Raw genomic sequence first — 9,066 nt, forward strand, 5'->3', positions numbered from 1 at the left:
TATTTTTTGCAAAGCAGCCAGTTAGAGTTCTTATTCTTCAATAAGAATAAATGAATTCGGGCTGCCAGGGTAGCTCAGTGGTTTAGCGCCGCCTTCAGCCCAGGGCCTCATCCTGGAGACGGGGGATTCAGTCCCATGTCAGGCTCCCTGCATGGAGCCTGCTTCTCTCTCTGCCTGTGTCTCTGCCTCTCTGTGTGTGTGTCTCTCATGAATAAATAAATAAAATCTTAAAAAAAAAAAGAATAAATAATTTCTAATGACTAAAAGTACTTTGGAACCACTGTAATTGAGGTCTACAATTATTACAATTGGGGTCTACAATACTCTCCTCCTTTATCTTCACTCTTGCTCTGAATGCACCACATTAAAACAGGAATAATTTAGAGGCACCTAGCTGGCTCAGTTGGTTAAGTATGTGACTCTTGGTTTTGGCTCAGGTCATGATATCAGGGTGGTAAGACTGAGTCCTGCATCAGGCTCAGCATGTGTGTGTGTGGGGGGGGTGAGGTGGGGGGGGGACGTCTGCTTGAGGTTCTTTCCCTCTCCTTCTACCCCTTCCCCTGCTCCCTCTTTCTCTAAAATGAAATAAATTTTAAAAATATTAAAGAAAATAAAACAGGAATAATTACTAAATGATTCACAATTCCTCCTAGTATTTTTTTTAAGATTTTAATTTTTGGGATCCCTGGGTGGCGCAGCGGTTTGGCGCCTGCCTTTGGCCCAGGGCGCGATCCTGGAGACCCGGGATCGAATCCCACATCGGGCTCCTGGTGCATGGAGCCTGCTTCTCCCTCTGCCTATGTCTCTGCCTCTCTCTCTCTCTCTCTCTCTCTCTCTCGCTGTGTGGCTATCATAAATAAAAAAAAAAAAAAAAAAAAAAAAAAAAAAAAAAAGATTTTAATTTTTAAGTAATCTCTACACCAAATGTGGGGCTCAAACTTACAACTTTGAGATCAAGAGTCACGTCTTTCACTGACCAAGACAGCCAGGCATCCTCCTCCCAGTATTTTTTATGGCATATTACAAAATGTATTTTGTCACTATTCTATCTCATATTTCCTCTTTTTTGATGTATCTGTCCTGTGGAAAGCATCAACAATTCCTGAAAATAATAGAGCCCAAAGGCCATCACTAGCTAGAATAATGATAAGAATCTTATTCTTGAGAGCAGCAGTGTATCCTTTTTAAATCTTATTTTTGAAGAAGAAAAAAAAATCTTATTTTTGTCACATTAGACACTTATATTTGGCAGCATAGTACAGGTTGGGTTCCGGAGAACATTAAGCTTTGCTAAGACTGCATTTCATCATTCAATAAAAGTCTCATGGAGCACATTTTTGTTATTAAAGAAAATAAATTAGGCTCTATTCAATAGGTCTTCCTCTGGATTTTAGTTAATGCTGATTTTTAAAAATATCTGGTATAATAAAAGGAGTTGCAATGATTTTCCTTTCTGAGTTCAGGAAATGTCTCATTCAATTATTGGTTTGCTATTAAGTACTGTTAGGCAGAAAACAAAGGAATGAACTCTCTTTCTGGTATAAATAATAGAAAGTTCAGCATATAGTAAATGTTTTGCAGTTTATACTACTTATATTTTACTGACCGTGGCTGTAAGTGATTCAGGGAAAGATGGATATCAGAGAATGCTCATGTTTGCTAAGGGGAGGATATAATTCCTCTTAATATTGATATTGCATGTCTTCAAGATTCAGCTATTTGGTGTGTTTGGGATTCTGTAAAAGGTTTTGTTTAAGAGTACTCATCATGATAGCACTGAGTAGTGTACAGAACTGTTGTTGAATTACTTAACTATATACCTGCAATTAATATAATCACTATATTTTAACTATACTGGAATTATTATTTTTTTAAAGATTTATTTATTTATTTATGATAGGCATAGAGAGAGAGAGAGAGAGAGAGGCAGAGACACAGGAGAAGGGAGAAGCAGGCTCCCTGCCGGGAGCCCGACGCAGGACTGGATCCCTGGACTCCAGGACCGTGCCCTGGGCCAAAGGCAGGTGCTAAACCGCTGAGCCACCCAGGGATCCCCACTATACTGGAATTAAAACAAGAAAGAGGTTTTGTTATTTACTCCTCTGAAATCATAATGAATAGCATTTCTCTTTGGAAAATATTAAGTCCCCAGGAGGACCCCCAATAAATAGTACTTCTTTTCCTTTCTTGATTTATAGACAAACTGAGAAAATAAAACAGAGTATATATAGAACCCACATTCTGATTACATCTTATTGTTGGTAGAAATGAGGTTGAAGAAGGATATGGCTCTAAGTCTGTAGCCATGTGTTCTTACTAATAGTCATCTCACAATTAAGCAGATTTAATCCAGAAGGGGTAAGGGAACTGGGGGACTACCTTAGGATAGGAGCTTCTTGAGGGCAGCTGGCTTCTAAGAGGAAGAACAGCAGAGCAAAGAATTTGCATTAGTGGTTTTCTTCAGAGATTTACTAAACAGATAAATCACCCCATTCTCTTGGGATGTAGTGGGAAAAAGGGAAGAGTGTGCTTAGGAAGAAGCCTTCCTCAAGTAAGCCAGGAGTAGAAGAAAGGAATTCCATTCCTACATTCCCCAGTTCTTTGTTCTTTGGGTTCATTTATTTAGCTACTAAGCCTGTGGAGAACCACAGGCTATTCTGTTTAATTGTATTCATAAAACTGCTCTTCCCAATACATACACTTTTCTTTTGGGCATTATTCTGGGACTGTTGGTGGGAATTTAGATTTTGATTCAAGAAGCCTAGGAAATGAGTGAGCAAGTATACTTATTAGTCAATACTAAAGATATTCCATTTCAAAGGCTAGAAACTAATTCTCCACTTTCCATTCCAAACTAAGCACAGTCACAATGCCCAACAGAGTGTATCAGAGGTGCCACATGAGACTGAATGAATATATTGATATATAATAAATAATAAAAACTGAAAATATGGAATTTTATCAAATGTGAATGTAAATCTTTCCTCATTATCAAATTCCCGGAAAGAAATTAAAGTATAAAGATAAAATCTTTTTGCAAATTTTGTAAACCAGAGACAATTAAGTACAAAGGAATTAAAATTCCAAATTAAAATTTTTTGTTCTTTTGAACTCAAAGTTTGAAGTTAAAAATTTTTCAGGTCCCAAACTCATCCTCTCAAATTTCTTTTTTTTTTAGTTTTAGCCAGAGACTATGATTGAGTGGGACTGAGGTTCCTTCTATAGCCATGGTTTCAGCTGGCTGTCATGTAGGGAGTATGCTTTCTTTAGAATTTCAGAAATAATACCTGTTCAGAGCCATGTCTTTCCTGGGTCTCTCATTTTAAAAAGTTCAAAGTGTCCACAGACCCTATAACAGCCACAAATTTAGGAAAGGAGATTTCTCTATCCCAAGAGCAAGAGATGAGGGAAAGCCAGACCACTCCGCTTTATCTCCACTCAGGAGATGGGGAGTGCATGAATCCTTGGGCACAGAGCTCCAGGCTGGAGAAACCCACTGTCAAGAAAACCCACATTCACGGCTACATGCAAAAGAATGAGACTGGACACTTCCTTGCATCATTAAGCACCAAATGCTTAAATGTAAGAACTGAAACCATAAAAACTCCAAGAAAATATGTCAGTCTTAGCAATATTTTTCCAGATCTGTCTCCTCAAGCAAGGGAAATGAAAACGAAAATAAACTATTGGGACTATATCAACCTAAAAAGCTTTTTTGCAAAGTGAATGAAACCATGAAAATGAACAGACAATCTACTGAATGGGAAATGTTTGCAAATGACATATACAATAAGGGGTTAACATCTAAAATATATAAAGAACTCATAATCATTCAACGCCAGGGAAAGCAAACAATGATTTTAAAAATGGGCAGAGGACCTAAATAGACATTTTTCTAAAGAAGACATACAGATAGCCAACAGACACATGAAAAGATGCTCAACATCATTAACTATCAGGGGAATGTAAATCAAAACCACAATGAGATTTCACCTCACACCACTTAGAAGAGTTAGTATCAAAAAGTAACAGACAATAACAAAAAATGATGAGGATATGGAGAAAGGGAACTCTTAAACACTATTGGCAGAAATGTAAACTGGTGCTGCTACTATGAAAAACAGCATGGAGGTTCTTCAAAAAGTTAAAAATATAAACCATCCAGTAATTCAACTTCTGGGTATTTACCCCAAGAAAATGAAAGCACGAATTCAAAAAGACATATGCATCCCTATGTTCACTGCAGCATTATACATAGTAGCCAAAATGTGGAATCAAACTAAGTAGTCCATTGATAAATATATGTGATGTAATATTACTCATATAATGTATAAAAAAGAATGAAATCTTTCCATTTCCAACAACATGGATAGGCCTAGAGAGTATAATGCTAAGCAAAACAAGCCAGTCAAAGAAAGATAAATACCATATGATTTCATTTATGTATGGAATCTAAAAACAAATGAACAAACAACAAAAAAAGAGAAACAGAATGATAAATAAGAGAATAAACTGGTGGCTGCTAGAGGGGATGGGGTGGGGAGATGGGTGAAATAGGTGAAGGAGAGTAAGTGGAATAAATTCCAGTTATAAAATAAATGAGTCATGAGAATGAAAACTACACATAGGGAATATAGTTAATAATAATGTAGTAACTTTGTATGGTGACTCATAGTAACAACAATTACTGTGGTGAGCATTTTCTAATGTATATAATTGTCAAATCATTAAGTTGTACTCTTTTTTTTTCCCCCAGTATGATCCATGCTCAACGCGGGGCTCAAACTCACAACCCTGGTATCAAGAATTACATGCTCTACCGATTGATCAAGCCAAGCACCCCACTATGTTGTACTCTCAAAACTAATATTTATGTCGATCATATTTCAATTTAAAAAACTCCCACACTCAATCACCATTTACTTCTCAAAACAGCCCTGGTGATCAGGTGTTCCCCCTTTGCCTCTGTATTTGTAAGAGTTTTTCCAGGGAAATAGAGCCAACAGAATACAGAGAGATGTAAACAGATATAGATACAGATGAGGAGATTTATAATAGGAATTGGCTCACTGTGGTTATGGAGGCTGTCCCATGATCTGTCACGTGCAAGCTGGAGAACCAGGAAAGCAGTTTATATTTAGTTTGAGGCCTGAGAATCATGGGGCTGCTGATGTAAGTTCCAGAGTCTGAAGGCTGGAGAACCAGGAGTTCCAACATCTGATATCCAGAGTCAGAAGATGGATGTCCTAGCCCCAGATGAGACAGAGAGACTGACAGAGAGATACACAGAGAGAAAATTCTCAAAAACAACTGAATGATACCTGCCCACATTATCAAGGTGGAACTTCTTTACTCAGCTCACTGATTCAGATACTAATCTCTTCCTCAAACGGCCTCACAGATGCACCCAGCAACAATGTCTGATCAGCTCTCTGGGTATGCCTTAGCTCAGCCAAGTTGACAAGTAAAAATAACTGTCAGAGCCTCCTATGGAGACACAGCATAGGAGGGTACTCCTTGGCTGTACTTCCCCAACTCTGAAGTTTCTAAGCATCTACCCAAGGTCACTTAGTCCCCTTATTTGTCTGCTCCTCTCATATGCACAGGACTTCATCTTAAAATTAACCTAATTTTAATCCTGAGGACACCTGGACACTGGGCTGCTGGTAAAGGCTTAACAACTGGCTGGGGGTTATTGGGCGGGGGGCTTGATTTGTAGAGTTGGCTGATCTTTGTGGCATAAGTACTCCCACCAGGGCCAATTTCAAGCTGCTAACTGAAAGTGAAGTTGAGAGGAGATATGCAGTAGCATAATATTATATAATGTTTCCACCATACAAGTATAATACATATAAATAACATCAGGGATATAGAAAATTACAAATTGTAGTAAAATAATCAGGAAGTGTTGACTTTTGAATATTATAAAGAAAACTGACCTTTTTAATTTTTACATTGTTTTAGATTCACCAGAAGTTGCAAAATAGAGCAGGGAGGTTCTAGGTATCCATCACCTTGTTTCCCTCAATGGTATTACCTTTTTTTTTTTTTTCCTCAATGGTATTATATGATGATAATATATTATGAAAGTCAGGAAATTGAGATTATAATTCCTTTGATTTTTTTGAAATTTTACTTTTTTTTTCTTTTAAAGAGGGAGAGAGAGCACACAAGTGAGCGGGAGAGATGGAGGGAAAGGGAGAGAGAATCTTAAGCAGGCTCCATGCTCAGCACAGAGCCCATGGGACTCAATAGCAGGATCCTGAGATTGTGACCTAAGCTGATATCAAGGGTTGAGGTTACCCTAAATTTTACTTTTAACTGTGGTAAAATACATGTAACACAAAATTTACTATCTTAATCATTTTTCAGTGTACAGTTCAGTATTACTGTTTATTTACAATGCTGTGAAAGTAATTCCAGAATTTTTACCTTGCAAAAAACTGGAACTCTATACTTACTAACTCCCCACTTCTCCTATCCTCAACTCCTGGCAACCACCATTCTATTTCCTGTGTCTATGAATTTGACTACTTTTGGTATCTCATATAAATAGAATCATAGAGTATTTGTCTTTTTGTATCTCACTTATTTTGTGTCTGACTTAGCATAATGTCCTTAAGATTCGTGCATGTTTTAGCTTGTGTTAAAAAATACTTCCTTTTTAAGGCTGAATAGAATTCCAATGTGTATTTCCAGGGAATCATCCCTGGAAGTTTTGTGGACTGCTTTAGTTTTCCTGAATGCCTAACATACAGTCAGAGAATTTCTGCTTGGATTGTAAATTGGGAGAATGGGCCTTAGGAAGTACTCAAGTGGAGCCAAGAAGGCTTTAACATAGTTATGGTTTGTTAGTACACTGTTAACTTTCCAAAAAAGAGTATTTCTTTTTTTGCTGTAAACCATATTATATTTATTTAAAAGCCAAAAACAATATGATGAAGCATGAAAACACACAAATTTCAGAGAGTAGCTTTTTTTTCTGTGAATCTGGTCAATTTTACACAATGAAACACTATTAAGAAATATAGAGATTATAATATGAACCATAATATAAAAATATAAGACACATAGTAATACTTTTAAGAAAAGTGAAATAATAACTGTAAGAGACAACTTAATACCACAAAAACTTTAAATGTCATATGTTAAAAGTAACTTTTTTCTTAGTATTATGCAGCAGGTCTTGGGATGTAGGGATATAGGCAAATAAAAAAGGAGGTTTATAGAAATAAACTTTCTCAATACTATTTGTCTGATTTCATATATAAAATGTCAGACATTATAAGAAATAATATAAATGTTTAAGACTAAATGTCTAATTATATTTTCAAATATAAGGTAGTTTTTTAAAAAGCAGAAGTTTTCATTTTTTTAATAAGCTAGTAGTAGCACCCAGAAATAAAAATTACAATACATTGAGTAAAACAACTTTACCATGAAAAGATAAATATAATTTAAAGACAAAGCACCTTTCTTTGACTTCAATAGGAACTGTGGGCAAAGGCCCTCATCTCCGAATAATCCCATCTGAGTACACTCAGGCTTGTTTTATTTAACAAGGAGAATTTAAGCTCAAATTTTGAAATCATTATGTTCACACAAGGTCCTGTGTCATCATGAACCTATTTCTTTTTTGAGAGTGTAGTATTCAATTAGAAGTTGTAGTAAGCCATTTACATGGTACAGTTATACTTTTGATGAGTGCTATTCATAAACATTAGCCATGTACTTAGGGGACTCATTACATTTCATTTAGGTGACACATTTAAAAATTCATAGTTTTTAAAAAATATTTTATTTATTTATTCATGAGAGACACACACGCACAGAGAGAGGCAGAGACACAGGCAGAGGGAGAAGCAGGCTCCATGCAGGGAGCCCGACACGGCAACCCAGGTCTCCTGGATCACATCCTGGGCTGAAGGCGGCGATAAACTGCTGAGCCACCCGGGCTGCCCTAAAAATTCATAGATCTGATAGGAAGTTGTAATTAATCTCCATTTCTCTGCAGGGTAGAAGCTGAGAAATGTGTTTGCTTATGACTTGGTATTTTTGCCAATTATTTAGTAAGATTAAAAGTGTGTGTGTTCCTGTGCTTTTTTTTTTTTTTTTTTTTTTTTTGCCAATTACACAGCACGTACCACCCAATGACATCTGAACATTTACTTATTGAATAAATTTATCTTGAGATTCCTTCCACGTAGTCTGCCAATGTGTTATTTCTCCTTAGGGAATAGACTTTGCTTCCTGTACAATAAGCATCAATTAGGTCTTGGGCAGGAAGTCCTACATGCAAGAATATCATTTTGGTGTATTAGATAAAAACCTTAGAGACATATTTTAGTGATAAATAAATGTGTATGTGTGTGTGTGTGTGTGGTTTTCCTTGCACTGTTTGCAAGAGAGTCCAGGTTTCAGGAGTAATGGCTCACTAAATTGAGAGAACAAACCAGTTGTAGCTCAGTATATATGGCAGTCAACAATTCCACGCAGATGGCATTTAGTTCAGTTTTGATTTAAAAAAAAGAAAGATGCTTGTGTTTTGGCAAAGAAAACCAGGGTGTGCCTGTTATTCTTGGCTTATCACGGAATGCAAGGATTTTAGGAATCTCATTCTTTTTTTGCAGATAATGTATGTGACAGAGTCTACCCTTGACCACACTTTAGTCAGGTTCATTGGAACTCTTTCTTCACCTGGTACTGATTTTTGGACTTCTGTGTCTTTCTCTGCATTACCTAATTTTAGCAAGAATCCTGTCAAGTTGGTTTAGACAGACTCTCCCACCTTCCATAGCTGATCACCCTCGATATCTGTTTGGGTTCCTCATCCTCCACTGTTCCCCAGATGGTCCCATCACTCTGGCCTGCCTCCAGCAAGTATCCTGTTAGATGGGCTTAGCCAGAATCTTCTCTTACCCCTGATATTTCCTCTTAATAATTCTCCATTCACCCAACCCACATCCTCCCACCCAACCTTGCTCATTGGCAATACATTTCCACTTTTCCTTGCTGTATTTGGAGTTGAGCCTGATTTCTCTCCCCATCTACAGAACTCCTTTGTAG

At 37.0% G+C, this 9,066-nt stretch overlaps 1 long non-coding RNA gene and 1 other non-coding gene across 2 annotated transcripts; one reads left to right on the plus strand and one right to left on the minus strand.

The window, feature by feature from the left end:
• The first annotated feature begins 3,442 nt into the window (after positions 1 to 3,442).
• LOC140594585 (uncharacterized) lies at positions 3,443 to 6,561 on the plus strand. Its single transcript, XR_011995585.1, has 2 exons — positions 3,443 to 3,582; positions 4,757 to 6,561. It is a non-coding gene; the product is annotated as an uncharacterized lncRNA (long non-coding RNA).
• Positions 6,562 to 7,552: 991 nt separating this feature from the next.
• Positions 7,553 to 7,626, minus strand: LOC112917178 (small nucleolar RNA SNORD107). The gene has a single exon (XR_003234433.1). It is a non-coding gene; the product is annotated as a small nucleolar RNA SNORD107 (small nucleolar RNA).
• Positions 7,627 to 9,066: the final 1,440 nt, after the last annotated feature.

The sequence above is a fragment of the Vulpes vulpes genome, chromosome 12, assembly GCF_048418805.1.
Source record: "Vulpes vulpes isolate BD-2025 chromosome 12, VulVul3, whole genome shotgun sequence".
NCBI classification, from domain to species: Eukaryota; Metazoa; Chordata; class Mammalia; order Carnivora; family Canidae; genus Vulpes; species Vulpes vulpes.